Here is a 22,529-nt window from a genome sequence, read left to right as displayed (position 1 = left end):
TTCCCCACCTCTGCCTCCCTGTGTCCCAGACACACAGAGGACCCCTTGGCCCCCACACGCTTTGTCGCCTCCTCCCCAGCTCTGTAGCTATGATGGGCTCCCACCTGGGCTCCCCTTGGAGATGCCCCTCTCCAGGGATGGCCCTCACCCCAGCTCAGGGCTAGCCCCTGATTGTAGCTGTTTTGGGGTCCCTGTGGGCCACCTGGGCCCTGACATTCGTGTGTGCTGTGTCCGACTTTGTCTGTTTTCACTCTATCTTCCCCTCCACCCTCAACTTCGCAGTGGCAGCGGCAGCCACCCTGCCTGCCTTGCCCACCCTGGCAGCTCAGCCCGGCTCGCCTGCCTTGCTGGCCGGCAGCACCAGGCCTGGCTCTGGGCACTGGGGAAAAAGAAAGAGGAGAGGGGCAGGTCTGGAAACACTGAGGCTGCAGGCCCTCTCCTCCCCCTCGTGGGTTCCTACAACTTTCAAAAACACTGACCCCTCTTGGATGTGAACAGTGAATTTTGGCAGCTCAGAGCTCAGTCTTGGGGGACGGCCTGGCCCAGTCGGGAACATGAGAGGCCCCGCAGATATCAGTTGAAGGGCTGGGCCTGGCTCTGGGACGCTCCGAGGTGCCCGTGAGAGACCTCCGGTCCCTGGAAAATGTGCTGCTATTAATCCCTTCTCATGACAGTCAGAGAGGGCCCTCTGGTGTTGTGGTCTCCTGGGTGGCCCACTGTCTGTCCACCTGACTGTCCGACAGTCCTTCTTCTTGTCTGGCTGTCCCTCTGTCACACTGAGTTTCCACCTGTAAGTTGGCCAGTCTGTGCATCTCTCCACCTAACTGTCTGGCTGTCCTTCTGTTTGTCTGTTTCCATCCCTCTGTCCTCCTGTCCTGTTATCTGTGTGCCTATCTGTCCATCTGTCTATCCACCTGTCCACCTGACTGTCCACTCTTCTTCCACCTGTCTTTTTCCACCTGTCCTTGGATCTGTCTTCCTGCCTGTCCCTCTGGTGCCTGCTTGCCTGCCTCTGCCCCGTCTGAACTGGGCCCACAGAATTTCGAGGTGAAGGGGTGAGAGATGCTAGCATGGGGAGGGGTAGAGGGAGAGAACTCTCAGCAGTTAAGTACCTGGTGGTGCAGCCTTAACTTTGTGCAGAGACCCCAGCTGGGCTAGGCGGGGGCAAAGAGTTGGAATTGTTAAGGACGTGAGGTCAAGCTTTGGGTCGGTGTCAACGATTAGGAGTAGCCCAACCCCTAGTACCCACTGGGAAGTCTGGATGAATATTTGCGGCTACAGAGAGGACGTTGGAGTGATGAAGGCTCAGTGCTGGTGGAGTTGGGGCGAGGGGCAGGGGACTGCTCACTAAGAGTGGCTGCATGGCCCAAGGAGGGTGAGACTGTCTGCAGAGAGCAGCTGTGCCCAGCATGGGCTCCTCTTGCAAGGTGGCTTTTCCACCGCATGGCTGGGCCTGGAGAAGCCCATGGGCTCTGAGGTGAGGGTCCTTAGCGCCAGACTTGGCCTCTCAGCCCCGACGAGGGTCACTGGAGGTGAAGGACCTGCTGCCTCTCTCCTGGCCAGCTGCTGCCATTGCCTCCTCTGGAAGGGCCTCCCCTTCCTCTCCAGGAGCTAAATCCGCTGACACCTTTACCCCACATCCTGCTGCTTCAGGATGCCAGGAATGCCCTGGCCAGGGGCATGCTTGTCCTAACCACTTATCCCCAGGAGGCCAGGACCAGGCATTTCTTGGGAGCTCCGGGGGAGGAAATGAGGTGTGAAAACATCCCAATGCTAAGGGATCTCAGGGAATTGGTCGAATCAGTCGTCCATCTTAGAGGTCAAAGGGGGCTGCAGGGTCAGGAGCCCCTCCTCTTGTGTGCTTTGTGGCCTGGGGTTGATCACTGGGCCTCTCTGAGATTTAGGTTGTCAAAGTGGGTAGAAACCCCAGCCTTGGGAGCCTCCCTCTTGGATGAGAAAATGGGTGGGAAAGCGCTTCGTAAACTGCAAGGGCCTGAGTGTGAGAGACTGTTAGTATTGGGGCTGGGGGAGGGGCCCACACAGAAGGTCTCTCCTGTTCTCAACGAGGTCCAGATGTGGGGTTTCGCCGTCACTCACTGCAGGGTCTTGTGTATTCTTCCCAGGAAGCACTTCCTGCTATTGGACCTCTAGCCCTCTCGGTGCACTTTTGATCAAATTCTTTCCCCCTCCCCAGTCTCCCTCAGAGGCAGCCCAAGTGAGGGGGGCCCCATGGGTAGGACCCACTTCCCAGGGACGCAGGCTGTGGCTGGAGGGGCCCCAGCAGAAGAGCCTGCAAGAGAAGGGCTTGGGAAGGAGGGAGGAGCTGGGGTGAGCGGGCCGGTTCGCCCTAGGGGACACCCCCCCCTCACACCTGCCAGCTGGGCCCCTCTGGGCCCCACTCAGAACCTGCACCTTTCTGGCACCTAGGGCTGGGGTATGGCCCAGGGGACAAGCCCTGATACAGCCTCTCCTGCCTGCAGCTGTGGCCTCTGAGAAGTGAGAACTGCTGACTCCCGTCTTCTTGTTGAGATCCAGAATGAGGGGTCTCTGGGCCCCTCTGTAAGCTCTCCCTCCTTCTCTAGGTCCTCAGTCCCATCACCAAGCCCCAAACCCCTCCCTGTGCCCCAGTCCCTGATTTAAGCCCTCAACTCTTCAGCGGTCCCCGCTCCCTTAATTTTAGGAAATACCACCTTGCCGCCCTTCCTACTGTCTGAGCCCTTGGGAGGAATGCTGGTGCCGCACGCCAGCATGGGGTGAGCAGCACACCCCTCTCAGAGGCCACACCGGCCTCCTGGAAGCCAGAGGGCCGGAAGGGGCTGAGCAAGACCCCCTCTCCCGCCAGCCTTCCAAGGTGCTGGGAGACGGGTACCCGCTGCTCCCAGCCCCCAGCTGCCTAGCAAACCCTCTATGTGAGGGTTTATGGCTCTGTAAACATCCTCCCTCAGCCTTGTCCCTGGGGTCAGAAGCTGTGGGAATGGGGAACGAGGAGGAGGTGGGGGCAGCTCCTGGGGCCCTCAGACTCCTAGACCCGGAGCCCCCGCGATGTCCTCCGCTGACCATCTGAGAGAGAGAGCGTCGCCTGGGTTGGAAATAATCCCAGGAAGGTGTACCCAGAACCCCCAGGCATCCCTGCTAGGTCGGTCCTTACATTTGACAGCCCCGTTTTACTTATGAGACAACTGAGGCTCTGAAGATCAAAGTCATATGGTAAATTAGTGGCAGATGCAGGGGACCAACAGGCTGTTAACTGTTCCCTGCGGCCGCCTGGCCAGGCTCGCAAAGTTCGAACTGAAATCTCTGACGGTGCGTGCAGCACCGGCTACGTGCTGAGCACGCTCTGCAAACCGCTCTCACTGCGTCCTTCAGCAGCCCGGCTAGGTGGGCACTGTGGTCCTCCTCATTTGACAGGTGATGGGTGATGGAGACTTAGGAGAGGTCACTCAGTTAACGTGGAAGGGCCTCGGCCTAGAGCCGGGTCTGACTTGGAGCCATCGTTCTCTGCACCTCGGCCTCAGCCAAGCCCAGGCTCCTCAGAGCAGCGCGCCTGTGTCATCCCTCTCTCCGGCCCCGGCACCCAGCACATGGGCAGCAGGAGTGGGCAGTGCTCGCATTTTGTGGAATTGAGTGGAAACTTCCAGCCTTACCCAATGCGGCCACACTTATGATGTACACACACGCATCTCCCCACCGTGTGCCTGTCTGAATGTCACACGTGCACACTCACTGCGACGCTGGCACACACGCACAAACACACATGCGGCAGGCATCCGGTGAAAAGGCATGTAGTGCACAGCTGCCCCTGCCTTCTCCCCAGCGTCACAGACACGTAGCCAGAGACACACAGCTGGCCTGTGGCTCCAACACAGACCCCTAGGACAGAACAGAGCTGGCTCCATTCCTTGAGTGTTTTGCCTTCACTATCCACAGCTGCAGGGCCGCCCTTATAGGTGTGTCTGTATTTGTGTGTCCACCCTGGAGGGCAGCCCCAGACTCACGCAGGAGTAGGGTGGCTGATTCCTAGAACTTTCCTGGCCCTTGCTCCTCCTGGAGGGCCCTCTGAGGTCCTTCCATCCAACCTTGCGGTGCACTGCTGGGTACACCAAGGCACAGAAAGGAGCAGATACTCATCTAGGGTCCTGCCTAGTGAGTCAGTGGTAGGACTGTGCCAGGAACCCAAGCCTTTTGCCTACCAGATCAGGACTTTAGATAACAATTTCTTAGCCCTAGCCAATAGGGAAGACTGCTGCTCTAAGAACTTCGCCTTGTGATTGGGAGTCTTTGAGTGTGACCCAAATTTTTCGTGCTGCTGTTTTTCAGCCTGGCCTTTGGCTTGATCTTTGTAAGGAGCAGGGAGAGACCATACTATTCCTAAACTAACTCACTCCTCCCCTTTTTCTCCCCCTTACACTCCTTTGCTCCCTTCTCCTCAAGTTCCCCTTTGGGGTCCCGGGGGTAGGTTAGAGCCCTCATGGTCTGCCTACCCCTCCCCAGCTCCCTAGTACATTCATTCTTGCCATTGAAGAAGCCCTGCTGGATGTCTAACTTCAATCCCTGTTGCTGCAGAAGCCTATATGCTTGGAAGGTTGGAGCCAGGAGTGTTTCAAGAGGTGATTATTCTTGGGCTGATGGCAGCACTTTGAGTGGGTAATTAATTTAAGGTTCTCTGAGCCAGTCAAGGGAGCTGGAACTGCCTGGGAGCAGGGAGAGAGGAAGGATCTACAGAACTGGCCAAGGCCCTGCCCTTGCCCTGAAAGGAAGCCACGCAGGGAACTCCCTGGACTTGGAGCAGTCACGTGAGGTCCCCCACCTCCCCTCCACTGACGTGGGTCTTTGGGCAAGTCCTTGGGCAGGTCCAATTCTCTATGGGTGAGGGGGCCCAGCAGGGAATTCTGAATGTCTGCCCTGGGGCAGCCCCTAGTGTGGGAGTTGAGAGGCTGGGAGCCGGGGAATAGTGGGGACTTGAGTTTAGAGCATGGGCGCCGAGTCTGACGGATTTGGGTTCATTTCTGGCTCTACTTCTAGCAGTCATGTGTCCTTGGGCAAATTACTTAACCTCTCTGAGCTTCGTTTTTCTCATCTGGGAATGGGAATAACACCTGCCTCTAGGATTGTCAGGGCTAGATGAGATAAACCACAAGATACTGTGCAGGGCACAACCGTTAGCCATTACCCTTGTTACCATTATTATTATATTGTTATTGTTGTCATCATGCTTTTCCTCTGGGGTGAGGTTTGACAGGTGGCCCTAGCTCAGCACGGTATGTCTGGGTGTGCCTGGGGTGGTGGGGAGGAGCGCCGTGAGGAGGCTGCAGAGCCCGCGGGACCACTGGCCTCCACTGCCTCCTCTCGCCAGGCTCGGAGAGAGGTCTGTGCGTGGCTGCGAGCGTGCGTGGGGAGGAGGTGTATGCCAGAGTGTCATTATGAGGCCGAGCTTTGGACCTTGTTGTCCAACCCTGGCAGCTCGCCTGGCCCCAGGGAGATGGAAGTGGAGCCATGGCTCTCAAACAGGCAGCCAGGGCCTCCTGGGAGAGAGGGGCACACGCCCACCTTCTTCTGACCAAATCATCTCAAGAAATGAGGGGAGGGAGTCCCAGAGGAGATTTAGAGATCTCAGGCCTTACTGGGAAGGTGCCCACACCTACTCAACCCCAGTCCCTGAGCCTCAGTAGCCGCTTCTGTAAAATGGGCCTAACAGGAGAGTGGACCACTTGGGGCTGTCTGGCACAGAGCAGTGCTGGGTGGATGAGAGGAGCTGCTGTCTCAGGGCCTTGACTTTTATAGAGTTGGGGGTGGGGAGTTTGTCTTCCAGCACCTTCTCCTGGGCCGCCTCAGAGGACACGGTGGCACTTAAAAGGGCACCCAGGAGGCTGCCTGCCCCCAAGAGGGGCTCTGAGAGGCTAGGGAGAAGGTGCTGATCAGACCTCTGGGGCTCCCAGAGAGCCCCCCTCCCCAGGACTCCAGGCTCTCTGGGCAACTCTGTCCCTAGGACAAGATCTGCGTGCCCTGGGGGTTGGCACCCAGGGAGGGCAGCCCCAGGCAGCAGACTAATTGGGTTGGGAATCCGTGGGCAGCGCCTGAGGGAGGGAGGCAGAGGGAGCAGGGAGCTCAGCGATGCCTTCCCTAGTCCTTTCCTCCTGGAGATTTGGGGAGCCATGCGTGGAGCAGGGTCTCTGGCCTAGGGGCTGGAGGGAAATATTGGGGTATGCTCTCCTGAGACTCCTCAGACACCTTGGGGCCAGGCAGGTGGGACAGAGGGAAAGCTTGCTGGAGATAAATGAAGCAGAAGGGATGGAGGTCAGACAGCGGGAAGGACTGCCCAATAACCAGGAGGTGGAGTGAGATTCTCTGAGGTACTCTTCCCAAACTTGGACACCCCCGTCTAGCTGGGCCGGACAAAATATTTGCTCTAATGGTCCCTATTAAGCAAAGGAAAGGCTCCCCTCCCCACAGTGTGAACGATGGAGGGTAGATACCTGCTCCCTCTGAGCCCAACTTTGGGGTTGGGCAGGGATCCAGTCAGGTACCCACTGCTTTGGGACAGTGGTGGTGGGGTCACAGGCTGCACCTCCTCCACCCTTCCTTCCCGGCCTCTGCTCTCTGGGGCCTCAGCCTGTCCAGGTCACTGTCTTTGGGTTTATTTTTTGCTGGGCTTGTCTGTCCCCGGGGAGGGGAGGGGATGGGGGAAGCAGGGAGAGAGGGAACAGCTCTGTCAGCATAATCCCCAGGCACCTCCGCTCCTGCCCGTCTTGGCCCAGCTGCCACCCTCTGCTGGAGGGACCAGCCCCGGGCACAGTGGGGACCCAGACCCACGGAACTTCCTCCCTTGGGGTCAGGGCCAGCAGGTCAGGAATAGGCCTGTCTGCCCTTGTCCTCTTTCCATACATCCCTGCTACGGAACGTCAGAGCCAGGGGACCTCAGAGCATGAGCAGATCCACAGGCTTCATTTCACAGATGGGGAAACTGAGGCCAGGAGGAGGGACCTGATTGCCCAAGGATACAGCTCACAGGGGGGCCTTCGCCCCCTCTCCTCATAATACTAGAGGAGCTCAAGAGGGTGCTGCCTTCCTGCTGCCCCTGTTCTCTGAGAGGAGGGAGCAGCCCCTGAGTTCATTCACTCATCTCATTTTTCCAACCTCTGGGGATTGGTGGGAGAGACAGAACAGGGAGGAAAGTGTGACCCGTGGCCCAGCAGAGGAAGGGAGGTGCAACCTGGGGGTGCAAGAAGACTGAGGGGGGTATCAGTCCTCCCCCGCCGCCATGCTTTTTATACTTAAAATATACTGGCTGGGCACGGTGGCTCACACCTGGAATCCCAGTACTTTGGGAGGCCGAGGTGGGAGGATCACTTAAGCCCAGGAGTTCAAGACCAGCCTGGGGTGCTCACTTCAGCAGCACATATACTAAAATTGGAACAATACAGAGAAGATTAGCATGGCCCCTACACAAGGATGGCACGCAAATTTGTGAAGTGTTCCATATTTTTTAAATGATTAATATAAAAAAAACATAAAAGTGAACAAACAAAAAAAGACCAGCCTGGGCAGCATAGCAAGATCTCATCTCTCCAAAAAAATAAAAAAATTTAGATAGGCATGGGGGCAAGCGCTTGTAGTCTTAGCTACTGGGGAGGCTGAGGCAGGAGGATCACTTGAGCCCAGGAGTTCAAGGCTGCAGTAAGCTATGCTCATACCACCCCACTCCAGCCTGGGGGACAGACGGACACCCTGTCTCAAAAATAAAAAAAACAACCCCCCCCAAAAACACATGAAAACCATATTAGCCCTATTCTCTAGATAAGGGGATTAAGGCATAAAGAAGTTAAATGACTTGCCCAACCATCAACATAGTTGATGGGAGTAGAGGCAGGATTCAGATGCAGAACGTGGCTCCCGGGAGCCGTGCACTCCGCCACTCTGCCAGCTGCCCTGAGCAAGAGGCCGAGCCTGTCGCCTTCCTTCTTGGACACACTTCCCCTTGGCTTTCCTCATGGCCACCTCTGCCTCTTCCCTCTTGGTTCTGGCAGAAGCTCTGCCTCCTCTCTCTGCTCCTTGAATGTTGGGGCTTTGTCTTGTTCTCTGTACCCAGTTTTGGGGGGTGGTCTCATGCAGTCCTGTGACATCAAGCGTTCCCTCCGTGATGACAGCCGTGCCTTCTGCAGTATCATGCCTGAGCCTCCTGTGCGGCCACCTGCTGACGCCTCTCCTCCTCATCCCCTGGGCGCCTCAAACTCAGCCTCTACCCCCTAGACCTGCCCTCCTTCCTTGGTCCACCTGACAGTGACACCCCCACCCCCAGTGGCCAAGTCAGAAACCCCCTCCCCACAAGCACTCTTTGCTCCTCACCTAAGAAATGACTCAGTGTCCCAAAGTGATGTGCTATTTAGTGCTCCATGTGTTCTTCTGCCTGTGACCCCCTCCCTTGTCCCACCGCCCCGTCCTCTGGCTACCTCCTATTCATCCTCAGTCCCAGTCTGGGCACCACGTCTCCGTGGAGGTGCTTCCTGCCCACCCTCACCCCAGGCCAGCTCTGCCCACCCAGCCCTGTTTGTTCTTTGCTTTTCCGCACCGAGCTGTGCGAGTTGGGTGGGTGGGGGCTGAGCACTGTGCTTGGCACATGGGTGGTAATTAGCGAATGTTTGCCGAGTGAGGGATGAAGGTGGCATCGAGGCCAAGTCGTAAGGATGAGAAGGGTTTTGCCAACTAGAGAGAAGTGGAGAAAGGACCCCTGGGTCCTGTGTGTGGAGACACCAAGCTGGACACGCACACGGGAGGAGGGAACGGCTAGAGCGAAAGCTGTGAGGTGGGACCTGTCCCCCTAACCCCTGCGCCCTGAGACAGGCAGCATCTGGCGCGTCCTGGGCCCTGAGGACCTCAATTGTCAGGCCTTACCCTGTGGGCAGTGGGGGGCCTGACAGGGCAGGGCAGGGACACTGGATGGAAGCCAGGGCCTGACTGATCTGGGCAAGTGCTCTGCAGACACTAGGCCGTCTGGTTCTTCCAGAACATGCTATGTGGCAGTCACTATTATTGTTCCCATTCTGCAGACAACAAACTGAAGCTCAGAGAAGAGAAATAATACACACAAGTTACAGGGTTTGTCTGTGGCAGCGTCAGGACTTGAACCCACGTCTGCGTGACTGCCAAGTCCCACCTCCGAATGCTTGTCTAACTCCTCAGCAGACCCATAGCAGTTTTTAGTGGCCTAAGGCAAAAGCTAGGAAAATAAGGACAATGTGGTGACTCTTTCATAAAGCTAAATTTATTCCATTTAAAGACTGTCTTTGAGTATGAAATTATGTCCTTTCTTTTATGAAATGATGGGCTGGGAATTTTTAAAAAATTGTCCTTACTTGGCAAAATAAAAAGTTGACATACTTATGCAGTCCCCAAAGTGTTTTTGGAAATTTTACTGGTGCGTAAAATCCCTGAGTCTGGGCGCCACCCTGGCTCCTCCCTCCTGAGCTGCGGGGGGCCAGAGAGGGAGGAGTGGGCGGGGTGGAAGCCTCAGCCCCTGCCCTTGCTGGAGCGCAGCACAGCCAGGCCCAGCCAGGCTCTTTCTCAAGCGTGGGCTGGTCGGGGAAGGGTCAGCCAGAATCAGGAGTTAAAGGAGCACGGGATCAGGAGTTGGCAGGCTGGGGTTCACCTCCCGCCTCCGCTTCCTAAAGGCTGTGTGATGCCAGGCAGGTGACCCAACCTCTCTGAGGCGCCAGCCTCCTTCCACATAGAATGACAGTCGCCATCTCTACATGCCCACCTCACAGGGCTGCTTCACCTACGTCAAGTGCTTGGTGAACTACAAAGTGCTGTGAAGAGCAGGGGGGTTGTGGTGGTTTTAATATTTTTATCTTCCCATCACAGGCTGCCACTCCTCAGGGGTCCCGGGCCCCTCATCTCACCCTCCCCTGTACTGGTTTGAGCCCTGACGGGGGGACATTGGCGAGGGGTGGCGCACGGGCTCCGTAAGAGCAGGTTGGCCAGACTAGCAATTCCTTTCCCCCGGAGCCCGGGCGGCAGCCCAGGGATGCACCCAGGCCGGAGGGAAGCGGTGCACTGACCAGCCGGCTGGAGGTCTCAGCAGAGGTCATCATTTAGTAACAAGATTCATAGTCTACTCTCCGCCGGGTATTGTGCTAAATACTTTTCACACGTCGCTTCCTTTAATCCTTCCAAGACCCCTAGGAGGTGGGTCCTCTCATTATCCCCATTGCGCAGAGGAGGACACTGAAGCTTAAGGGTTAAGCACGTACCCTTGTCACACAGCCAGTAAGTGGTGCGTGCCCAGGAGGATGGGAATTTTCTGGGCTCAGTTCAGACAGCTGAGTGCCGGGAGAGCCCGAGGGTGCAAGGAGTCTGTGCTGTGGGAGGCTGGAGCGGCTTGCAGGGTGTGTGTGTGTCGGGGGGTGGGGGGGCGCGATCACAGTGCAGGTGGGGGGCACGGGGTTGGGGTGGGAAGGCAAGAGACACATTCCTGCTTGGCAGCTTCCAGCAGTCACCTCCCTCTCTGAGTCTCAGCCTCGCCCTCAGCTCTGGCTCTCAATAATAATAAAGATAATAATAGCGAATCCTCCGTGAGCATCGATCCTGTGCCAGATGCTGCTCTGAGAACTTGCCATGCCTTCTCTCACTGTTCCCTCTTAACCACCTTATGAGGGAGGTACTATTGTTATGCCCATTTTTCAGATGAGCAAAATGAGGTGCAAAGGGCTTAAGTAATTTGCCTGGGTGTAGGTGGCAGGCCCAGGATTCAAACTCCAGAAGTCCAGCTGTAGAAGCTGTGATCTCACCCCCCTAGCTCACGCTGACCGTTGTCTGCCAGCTGCCCGGGGAGTGATGTGAGGTGCAGTTGAGCCTCAAAGTCCAAGGTCCTGCTCCCACCCTAGTTCTACACCGAGGGCTCATTTGTTCCCTCTAGCTCTTTCATTTGGGAAGGCTTCACTGGAAGTCCCTTGGGACCAAGCCCTATGCCAGATGCTGGGGACACAGTAGAGTGAACCAGACCCTCGCCTGCCACCTGGGGAAGATGGGCTGGGAGGCTGGCAGCTACCAGGCAGGGTGTTAAGTGCCATGTCTGAGCAGCATGGAGTCCTGTGGGAGCCCAACATTGAGGGCCAAGCCCAGTCCCCAACTGAGCAGGGCTGGGAAGGCTGGGAAGCCTATACTGAGATCTGAAAGATGAGTAGGAGCCAGCCAGGCAAAGAGGAGCAAGGAACAGTGTTTCAAGCAGGGGACTAGCACCGGCAAAGACCCAGAGATCAGGCTGAACAGGGCATTTGCAAAGAACAGCAAGAAGTCAGAAAAGTGAGAGCCTAGAAGAGGCAAAAGGTGTCCAGAGAAGAGGCTAGGACATGAGCAGGGCCAGGCGTGATGGTGAAGGGGCCAGACTGAGGAGCAGCAACTTCCTGAGAAGAAGACAGGAAGGAACTAAAGTCGGGAGTAACACGAGCAGATTCATATTTTAGAAACTCCACTCCGGGACTGGCGAGGAGGATGGTACAGGGGGAAGGACTCCGGCAGGGAGCCCAGGGGATGCCATCAACTTGGCTTCCTTTTTCCTCTGCCTTCCCCCAGGACCTAGCCGCCCCCCCACCCCGTGCCTCCTCCGGAGCTGTCCACTAACCCTGCCCAGGGCCCAACCTGGCCCGGAGCCCTCGGACTTTGCCTGTAGGGAAAGTTCAGCTGCTTATGCAAACCCTGGCCTGGGGGGAGGTGTGTGTGGCTGAGCTGGGGATGCCTTGGAAGCAGAGCGGGTGGGTGCAGGCCCTGAGGCTGTCTGGAAAGGTAGTCTGGGGTCCATGTGGGCCCCTAGAATGGTAACCTTAGAACAGCCTGAGGAGAGCACCCAGGGATTTGGCCCAGATCATGGAGGGGTGCTGTGGAGGAGGGGCAGACCCTAGACGGCTCAGCCAGCCCCAGCTCCGATCTCCCTTCTTTCCTTGCAGCTCAATTGAGTGTGGAAATCACTGGTTTCACCCCGTCCTGTCTTTCTTCTGATGAGGAAACTGAGGCTCAGAACAAGACAGGGACACTACTCAGGTCAGCAGTGAAGCCCAGAGCAGAACCCAGGCTGGGTCCAAGCATCTTAGTTGTCCCCAACAATGATAAACCAGTGACAGCCATTCTGCAGAGCTTCATGGAGGCTGGCCTGGGCTCAGGTCACCTCTGGGAGCTCTTGGGCAGGTTTTGTCTCATCTCAGAGCCTCGGCCTCTGGGTCCAAATTACCACCTGGTACTGGGAAGGAGGTCCCCTCACCCACTTGATGTCCCACAAAGCACTTTTAGGCATGCCTGGCCCATTGTGGGGTTTAATCATTGTTTGCTCAGCGAATCCCGCTGAATTCTCATAACCACCCTGGAGGAAGGTATCACACCATTTGATGCTGAGGCTCAGACAGAAGTGACTTGCCCAAGGTCATTCTGCTGAGAAGTGGCTGAGATGGGGCTGGAGCCCAGGCATTCAGGTGCCTGCCTAGGACCCCTGCCGGACACAGCCCCAATTTTGAGCCTGTTCTCTCAGTGAAAATCAGCTGGTGTCCCAAGCAAGACCCATCAGTCGGCTGGGCAGGGTGCGTGTGTATGTGTGTGCTGGGCTGGGCTGGCCTGCTGGCGGGAACTCGGCTCACAGCAGCCCCTGCGCCCCTGTGTTTGGAGCTGGCTGCAGCTGCTGCCTCACGGGGAAGGGAACCTTTCCACTTGTCCTCCTGCATCAAGTGTTTTTTTCCCCTTGGCCTGGCTGGCTGGGGAAAGGAGCTGGCTGTAGCGTGACCATGAGGGCACCTGCTAGCCCCTCCTTGATGGGGTCTGGCCATCTAATGCCCTTCACATGACAGGCATGGGGGAGCACTGGGCTGGGAAGAGGGATTTGCACTCTTCTAATCCAGGGCCTGCAGCCCTCCCCCTGTCTTGGCCAGGGCCGTGGGAGAGGTTTGTCCCTGCCCCATGCCCAGTGGCCCAGCTCAGATCCCTGGCACACAGCCAGCTCCTCTGCTTGGGGCCTTCCCCTGTCCTGCTCATGCTCCCCACCCCCCTACTATGTGAGCAGAATTAGGACTTAGGGGGGCAAATGCCGGGCACTTGGGGCCGCTGGAAGTGCAGCACCGTGCAGCATTTGGGGCTGAAAAATGGGGGAAATGTCAGGGAGGCTTTGGGCCCATGTTGGGGCACAGCTGGGGGAAGATGATTGGGGTACAGAGCTGGAGTGTTTGGGGCTAATCCTGGGCCACCCCTTCCTGGAGAAGAAATTTGGCTACAAGTCAGGGAGGCAAATGTGTGGGCCATGCCCCCCCTCTGGGCAGTAAACATGGCCGTCACCCGGGAGACGGGCCCAAACATCCCGGCCCCCCACGGTTATTTATACCAGGACTCCCTCTCCTTCTCTGGCCTGGTCTGGCCTCTCGATCCACTCCTGAGCTGGGCAACCTGAGTCTAGGGTCCAGCCCCCTGACAAGGCAGGAGGCCCCAGCAGCAGGCACGCTCGCACCCCACCTCCTCCCCGAGGCCCATCCCACTGGAGGCCCTGGGTCTCGTGGATCAGAAATGAGCTGCCAGGCCTTGGGTAGTTCATGGAGGCCCCGGCCTGGGAGAGAGGCAGGAGACCTGGGATGGTGCCTGGATTTGCTTTGGCCTGTAGCGTGAGTGCGGTCACTGGCATCTCCCTAACCTCAGCTTCCGCCTGTGTTCAGTAGGGAGGAGAGTCTAGATGAGAGCTTTTCAAACTGTTGTAAGCAGTAGATATGGTTCTTTAAATGAAACTTGCCACAGAAGCACAGTATGTAAAACAGATCAAAGCAGGGTGGAGTTGAGGGTATGGACCCAGAATTCTGCCCGCTCAGCCTATATGGCCCCTCGTTCAACCTGGAGGCTGCACATGGCCCTCCTTGTTCTAGAACACATTCCAGGTAACCCTGGAATTCTCTGGCCAAATACTCGTGTCTACTTCCAGGGCTTGCACATGCCCTTCTCTAGTTTACCCCCCCAAGAGCTGTCAGAGCTCCTAGGCCCAAGGGCAGCTGGTTACAACGAGTGTGGCCGGATCCTGAAAGAGCAGCCAGCAACACTGAGAAGTGGACCCAGCGCCCCTCCTGGGAGGGGTGGGCCCAGTGTGGGAAGAGAATCTGAGGACCGGAGGGTGGCAGGAGCTAGCTCTCCCCTCCCTGCCAGATTCCAGCATGGGACTTCAAGGAGTCCAAGAATTTCAATTCCAACCTGGCCTTCCAGATCGTTATGAAGGTATGTGTGTCAGAAAGGATAGAACATATTTTATTTAACAGCTTGTTAACTTCATTTAAACTTTTAAATATTTAGCCTCACAGTATGTGGATCTCCACTGGTACTCTCTCCCCAGCCCCGCAGTGTTAGGGGAGCACATGCGTCAATCCTCCCCCCGCAACGTCTGCAGCAACCGCAAGGCAGCCTCACCCAGAGCTCCCAGGCTTCACGGGGCAGTGTAAGCTCACTGGAGCTCAAGGCCCTGGTGACCCAGGTCTTCGGTTCACTCCCTGAACGTGAGTGTGGACTTGGGCCAGCCTGAGGGGTGTGGAGGAGTCAGACTGGCCCTGCTGTAGAGGGGTGGATCTCATTGGGGGGGGGGAGACGGAGGCAGGAACAGCCTCAGCCCGGAGACTCTATCGCAGGACAGAGTCACAAGGGGGTCCTGTGGGGGCCAGGAATCCACACCAGCGGCTGAGAGAGCTCTCCTCCCCAAAGCAGATCAGGGATTCTTGGGGTCGAAAGGGGCCAATCCAAGGAGAGGAGAGAGCACAAAAGTCACCAAGGTGGACACGAACAGGACAAGGGGAAGTAGAGTGTGGCGTGGTGCTTAGGGTGTGTGCAGCCTCAAACACGAGTCTAAGGAGCTTGGGTTTTGCATTGTAAACAGTAAGAAGCCACTGTAGGATTGTAAATGGGGGAGGGGCTGAGGAAGGGACACTCAGACTGCCAGGTAAAGGGACTAAGGACTAGGGGTGGGGGTGGGGGGCTGGAATTGTGGTCAGTGAAGAGGCCGCTGGAGGGAGGGAGGGGGAAGGGGGCTGAGTCCTGGGCTGGCCAGGAGTAGGGAGTTGGGGGCTAGGAATAGAGAGGTGATCTTAACTCTGCCTTGCGGGACCACATCTCCTACTCCTTCCTCTTTTGTCCTGTGTCAGTTCTTGTCTCCTTTTGCCGCCATTCCGCTGCTCTGAGTGTCCAGGCTGGGAGAGGGGCACTTCACTCCACACCTCCCTCCCTAGAGCAGACCACTTCACACAGGCGGCCAGGTGGGAGGCTACAGTTATTAAAGAGGCTTTTCCCAGTTTACTGGACCTGCTCATTCATTCATTTATTCATTCACTCACCCAAGGAATATTTATTGAGAAGCTGCAATGCACCAAGCCCTGTACTCGGTGTTGGAGAGAGAGCAGTGAACACCATAACGTCTCTGCATCATGGAGCTTACATTATGAGGGGTGGGAGGACCAGAAACTGTCCTTCGTGTCCACCCTCTAGCTCCCTGTGCCTGTGCCTGTGCCTGTGTCCCTGGGTGCCTGGGATGCTGACCCCAGGGACCACCCATCTCTGTAGGAAGAGTCTGGGCCTGGGGGTCAGGACCTGGGCTCAAGTCTGTTCTTCCCACTCATTTCTGATTTTGAACCCCTTGCAAGGACCTTCCTGGCTTTGGTTTCTTTGTCAACAGGGCTAAGGAGGTGAGGGGAGGGAAAGACCCTCAGCTCCAGTATCCCGCATTGGTGGGCAACTCCTTCAGCTATGAGGAGAAGCTGAGGGGGCCCAAGGACTCAATAGTCTCATTATCAACACACGATAATAGTTGCTACCGATTGTGTTCCCTGTGGGCCAGCCTCAAGTATTGTCTCAATTTGTTCCTCACAAGCAGCTCTGTATGGTCTTCTCTCCCCATTTTCCAGATGAGGAAACTGAGTCTCAGTGAGGTGAAATGACTTGCTTGAGGTCACACGTGACACTACCTGACTCTGGGAGCCCTTTAGGACGGTGCTATGAAGGTGCTGTCTGGCACCTGCCCCACCTGGGCACTCAGCCTCGGAGTGAAAACCCAGCCCTAGCGCCCCCCCCATCCGCTCGGGGGTTGGCACCACCCCGAGCCGGGGCACTGGGTCCTGCGACCCCGGCCGGGCGGTACCAAGGGCCGGATCAGGCCAAGACTCGACTCAGGGGCCCTGGCACCTCTGGGTCTTGGGGAGCTCAGTCCTCGCCCCTGGGCATTAGTGGGTGGGCGAGTACCAGGCGGTCGGGGTGTCACGTCCCCCCTCTCCGCCCCCGGCCTCGGGACGCGGCGGCACCTTCACACTTTCCGCTTGGCCCGCTGCTCGCCTTTCAGGCCGCGGCGTTTTCAATTGTTAATTTGGAAACGGAAAAAGAAGCCGGCCAGGCGGGGGAGGCCGCGGGGAGGTAACCGGAGCCGCGGCGCCGCCCCCGCCCCTCCCGCGCTCGGAGGCGGGTGTCGGCTAAGCCCCGCCCCTTGCAGGGCGGCCTGGGGCCACGCCCACCGCTGGGTCCCGCCCCGGTCGTGCCCCGCCCCTTCCAGTTTGCCCCTCCCACGCTGAGAGGCCGGGATGGCCGCGCCGACCCCAGGGCGCGGAACCCTGGCGTCTCTGCCAAAAGGGGACCCTGCGGGTGAGAGGAGCAGAGGACCGTGCCGGGGAAGGAGTCCCGCAGGAGCCCTCCCTCCAGAAACTCCTCCCTCTCCCGACGACCCCTGCCTGGTGTCAGCCTCTTGTGTCCCGAGGTGAACCCAAGCCTTTCTGCAACCTCTCTATTCAGGGTTCATCCGGTCTGGACCCCTGCCTCCAGACTGCATGAGAAGGACTAAGAAACTAAGTCCCAGACAGGAATAGTGGGCTTGCCCAAGATTATGCAGAGCTGAATTCAAGCCCTGTTCTTTTGACTGTGGTGCATTAGGGACTTTCTTCCTCAGTTAGAAGACGAGGGGGCGTCAGGACCAGAGATATAATTTGTCCCCTTCCTCTGATCTTCAGCACCGTTTATGTGGTTAATAAGTTATGGGAAGTTCTGCTTTGGTCTACCCTGCCTCCTCCTTGCTATCATTATTCAATTATGGGAGAGTTTTGGAGGTAGAAGGAGGTCCCTCTAAACTTTCCTTGCAAGTAAAAGACCCTCTTCCGGAGACTCCGGAACGTTGAAGTCCCCAAAGACTGGCAGCTTCACGAGCTGTGCAGGGCCTCACTTCCCGTTTGGGAAGCTGGAATCACCTGTCCCAGATGGAGCAGTGAAAAATAGGCCCCTAGAGATCCCCACCCAATCCCTTCCTCCTGCTGAGGAGGAAGCTGAGACTCAGTTTCCCAACTCTTTAGTTGACTGGTGACAGAGTCAGGACAGAGAACTTGTGGACCCAGGTTTCTAGCTCTCTTCACACCCCTGTGCTTCCTCTCTGCTGCCCCCAATCCTGACACCTCTCTCAGAGCCACCAAGCAAGTTCCTGCCTTTTAGAGGACTCTGGCTCAGCTGGAACTGCAGGCCAGCAGCCTTTCCCTTTCCAGGCTGAGGAAACCGAGGGCTGTGTCTGTGGATGTCCTCCTAGCTTCCAACTTAAGACCCTCCCAACATCCCTTCCACCTTAGCTGTGGGACAGGCCCAGAGAAGCTGAGCTCCTGGCCTAAGGTCACACAGCAAGCCTTTCCCGGCTTGCAGAGCCCACTGGAATCAGTCTGGCTGGTCCTGGATTTGGGGTTCCCACTGGGAGTGAGCCTCTCAGGGCAGCTGCAACTGGCTGCCCCAGGTGTGGCCTGTGAGTTTGCATGCTGCTTTGCTTATTAGTCGTGAAGGAATTGAAACCTGTCTCCCTCATGTCTCCAAACCACCATTGGGTGGGGTCCTCAATGGCTGAGTCTTTAGAGCTTCCAGGCTGGGCTCAGTTGTGGTACCTGAGCTCTGCAGGGAGCCCTGCCCTCCCCAAAGCTCCTGTTCTCTCCTGTCGGCTCTTCTTGGCGCTCTCTCTGCTCTGGGTGTATTGAGAACTAAGTGGCAGGGACTAAGCTCCTTCTCCTGTTTTAGAATCTTCCCTCTTTTCCCCTCCCCCACCTTAGTGCACAGGTTCTGCTGAATCAGGACAGAAGGCTCCTTGGAGGTGACCCTGACCCCTGCCAGGCTCCAGTAGCTGGGGAACTGGGGAGTCCTCGAACCCAGTGCTGCCCATTACATACAGCAGGAAGGGCAGGGGCAGGTCCCATCCTGGCTCCCGGATGAGGGAGTTTTTGAGGAGGGAGTGAAAGTGCCTGGGTCCTTCTACAGAAAGAGGAGAAATGAAAGAACATTACCTTAGGAATTGAGAAACCTGGGGGCTAGGCCCAGCTGTGTCTCTCATCTACTGTATGATCACAAGTTAGCCAGGCCCCTCTAGGACTCGGTTTCTCCATCAATAAATGCGAGGATTGGTTGATAGCCAAGGGATCTTTCAGTGCCACAATATAGCCAGTATCTGATCACGTCTCGCCACCTCCACTTCACCTTGTACAAGCCACTGTCATCTCTTGCTAGGATTATACCATTAGCTTCCCAACTCATGGTGGGGCAAATGTCATTGCTCCCCCCTCCCCCACCATAGTCTGTCCTCCACTCAACAGCCTGTGTGATCTTTTGCAAACGTAAATCAGACAGAGCTACTCCTTGCTCGAAACTCCTCATCTCACTTGCAGTAAAGGCCAAGATCCTGACCATGGCCAGGCGAGGGTCCACTTCACACCTCCACTGCCTCTCTGCCCTGACCTCCTACCGCTCTCCCCTTGCCCACTTCGCTCTGGGACCACCCGTTTCTTGATGGTTCTGGAACACACCAGGCGCTCTTCTGGCTTGGGCCTTTGCACTTGCCTTTCTGTCTGTTCAGAACTCCCTTCTTCTCATGCCCTCATGGCTCAAATGCTGCCTTATCAAAGCTGCTTTCCCTGACCACCCTCTGTAAGATAGTCACCCAGTCCCATACCTTGTCCCCTTGTCCCTTTGTCCCCCTTTTCCATGCAATTTTCCCCCATCATCATCAGACAATTTGAACCTTTACTTGGTTATTTATTATCCATCCCCCCCTCCCAGAATGTAAACCCCATGAAGGCAAGGATGTTTTCTGTCTTTGTGCCTGGCCTGTGGTGAGCACTCAGTAAATAGTGACTGAATGAATGAGTGAATGAATGAATGAGTGAGGGAGTGTTCTGTGGCTCTAGGCCATGTGGATCCTAGGGGCTGCTGCCCACCCTGGTTCCTTCATAATCCCCCCTACTGTGGAGAGGGTTGAGCTGTGGAGCCAGGCAGGGGTGGCAGGGCACACTTGGGAGTGGTTGGTGACAGTGAGAGGTTGCCCAGCACTCTCTCAGGAAACTTACCCAGCACTCATTGGGTAAAGATGCAAAGGACAGGACGCTGCCCTCAAACAGCTCTCAGTCTGTAGGAGGCAGGTCCTCACACAGGTACACACCACTGTGGGGGTGAGCATAGAGGTGGGGTGGGGTTAGAGGACATCAGGTCGGGGCTCCCACCTAACCCTGCCTCCTGCCTGGTTGAAGAAGGGCAGACACAGCATGGGGAGGGGTAAAAGCCCGTGTGCCATTGTGGGAGACAGAGCTATAATGTAGTGCCAAGGGCCAGGTTGGGCACCAGGTGGAGAAGAGCAAGGTGACCGGGTGGATGAGGCCTTCCTTGCACCATGCTAAGGAGCTTGGGCCTGAGCCTGCAAGTCATTGGATTTCGCACTTTTAAAAAAAGCACTGAAGCTCTTCGTTCAAATTATATCTTATGCCAAATCTAGCATGTAAAACTCAGCCACGCGAATCCACAGGGAGCTGCTCAGTGGAACGGAGGGAAGGTTTCCACTGGCCATCTTTTTTAAGTTTTGCAAATCCTGGCTGCCTATATCCACCCCTTAGTTCCCCTGCTTGGCAACTTTGATGGCCTCCTGCTTGCAAGCCCCACAGCTCCCTGCTTGAGGAGTCAGTGCTGCCTGGCCAGCCCCTAAGAGGTGGATGGGCCCTGCTCCTCCTCTTCCACCCTTGGCTGATGTCGACATGTTGCTCAGCCCACTTACCTGGTGCAGCAGGTGGTCTGGCTGTGGTAGAAGCAAGCAGAGAGAACGAGTTGGAAGTTTTGGGGCTGGTCCAGGTGGGAGAGGATGAAGCTATCACTCATCAAATACTTTGTCTAAAAGACTGCCTTCCATGTCCTACTGTGATGGAGACAGTTCAAGCTGGCTCAAGAAAAATTGGCATGTGGGGGTGGAGGACAGCTATGGTGAGGAAAGAGAAGGACTCTCAAGAGGCCTCATGGCAGGACGCTCATCCAGGATGCGTGGACTGGAGAGCGGGAGATGAGGTTCTGGGGTGTGCAGTCTCACTGCTGCTTCTCTCTGCCCCTCTGCCAACTTTTCTCTGTGGTTCTTAGTTCCATGCCTGAGAAAGACAGTCTGATTGGTTCAGCCCAACCTGTGGGTGGGTGCTTCTTGGGTCAGTCTCCAGCTCTAGATGAAATCAGCGGTAGCCAGGGGAGCCGCATGGAGCCATCCACGGGGCTGGCACGCAGTCTGGGCACTCCAAAAGGGCCCAGCTCAGGGCTAAGCGGTGCTGAAATCCAGCCTGTGCCCAGGGGTGGGGCAGCCCAGAGAGAGGCTCTGTGCCAGCCCCGTGGGTGGCTCCATGCGGCTCCCCTGGCTACTGCCTGTTTCTAATGGGTCCATCTAGAGAGGTCAAGTTAGTGTAACTTGTCAGGCAAGAGGGAATGCCTTTTTCTAATAGGTCCTCCAAGAGAGGGCATTTTTTTCCTAGTTTGTACTATGTGCTGGCGGTTGCTGTCCCCCCAGGGACAGCCTCAGAGAAACTAGAACTGAGCTTAGAACTAACACTCTTCTTTCCACCCCACTGCTGGAGAGTCATAAGGCTGAAGGGACTTTAGCCGTCACTGAGTAGTACCCCACCGTCATGTTGTGGACAGGGAAACTGAGGCTCCATCAAGGCCTCATCCCGAGCGCCGAGCCCCAGCGCAGGCCTCTGGCCCAGAGAAGCAGCAGCAGAGGCAGCAGCCCTGGTGTGGGGCCCTGGGTCACGTGCTCTTGCTCCCTTTGCCATATTTAGAATCGCTGGATCAGGGGAAACTTCTCCTCCCAGCCCCTGAGGATTCTTGGAAAGAGCCTCGCTCTGAGGCCTGGCTTACTGCCCCTCCCCTTTGTCCCCCTGCAAGAGAAAGTAAGTGCCCGCTCTCCCTAGAGAAGCCTGGGGCCCTCCAGGCCACACTGCACCCCTTGTCAGGAAGTGCCTGCCAAGTCTGGCTGAAGTCCCTTCTTCCGTATCAGCTCAGTGTGGAGGAGGTTTAAAGAACCCCTTTCTGCTGGAAGGTGGTGAGGCCCATGGCTTCTGCCCTCCAGGAACCTTGGCTGAATGGGGACAGATGGGCCTCAGGGTCTCCCAGCTGAGGGAAGACAGAGCCCTGCCTTTGAGGCCCTGGTCTGGGGAGCAAGAAAGGAGTCACACCTTCCCCAGGCCAGATGCAGAAGTCATGGAGCCCACTGGTGGCCGGGCAGGCCCCAGCCACTGGCTCAGGCCTGGGTGGGGGTGGGGGGCGCTGGAGAGAGGGAGGGAAGGAAGGAGACCCAGGAGGAAGGGTGGGGCAGAACCTGGATCTGCATTTACCTTGGCTTGGTGGGGGGGGGGGGTCCCGTGTTCCCACACAGGCTGCTTCCTCCCTGGATAATCATGCCTTAAAAATAAACAACAACAAAAACTAAACAAAACCAACAAATGCATGTGTTGAATACCTGTGAGTGTCCAGGTCTGTGCACTCCTCCTCGCTGTTGGGGATAATGGCCCTGTGCTCCCGTGAGACTCCTCTCCAGGGCCTGGTCAGCTCCCTCTGCCAGCCTCTTCAGGTCCCCCCACCTCTTCAGGTCACTCCCCCCCCCACCCCGCCCACCTCTGAGAAGGGGGGCCTTGCCTGTTTTTCATGGAGCCCCCAGAGGACAGAAGCTCTCTTGGCATCCTCCCCTCTCCCTCCTGGTCCCCTGCCCGCTGCAGTGGCAGCCGGAGGGGTCCTTCCTTCAGGACAGAAGCCCTCCCGGGTTCCCGATCCAGCCTCCCAGCTTCCTTGGGGATTTCAGCCCACTGATCACTCCTCTCTCCCCTGCATCTTCAACTTCTTCTTTCCTGCTCTTCTGGCTCCTTCCACTCTGGCTTTCTCATCTTAAAAAGGAAAAAAAAAAAGAAAAAAAAGATTTCCCATACCTTCTCCAGCTACTGATCTCTGCCTCTCCTCTTTGCGATCTTAAAACAGTCATGTCTACACTCACTGTCTCCACTTCCCCACCACCCCTCTCCCTTTCTCACTTCATCTGGGCCTGCTCTGGTCCTCCCCACCCTCTGCGGCTGCCCTTGCCAAGGTACCCAGTGACCAACATGTCACCAAATCCAGACGACATTTTTCAGGCCTTATCTCACTTGACCTCTTGGCAGCATTTGACACAGTTGTCCACTCCCTCCTTGAAACACTTTCTGCGCTTGGCCTCTGACGCCTCTCTCTTCTGCTTTCCCTCC

At 56.8% G+C, this 22,529-nt stretch overlaps 1 protein-coding gene and 1 non-coding gene across 3 annotated transcripts in view; both read left to right on the top strand.

The window, feature by feature from the left end:
- Window positions 1–22,529, top strand: part of KCNQ4 (potassium voltage-gated channel subfamily Q member 4) — a 51,839-nt gene that overhangs the window by 1,012 nt on the left and 28,298 nt on the right. The window lies entirely within an intron of this gene.
- Window positions 7,378–7,484, top strand: LOC123636128. Its single transcript, XR_006734339.1, has one exon. It is a non-coding gene; the product is annotated as a U6 spliceosomal RNA (small nuclear RNA).

Source organism: Lemur catta, chromosome 3 (genome assembly GCF_020740605.2).
Source record: "Lemur catta isolate mLemCat1 chromosome 3, mLemCat1.pri, whole genome shotgun sequence".
Taxonomy (NCBI): domain Eukaryota; kingdom Metazoa; phylum Chordata; class Mammalia; order Primates; family Lemuridae; genus Lemur; species Lemur catta.
This window is presented reverse-complemented; position numbering and strand designations above follow the sequence as displayed.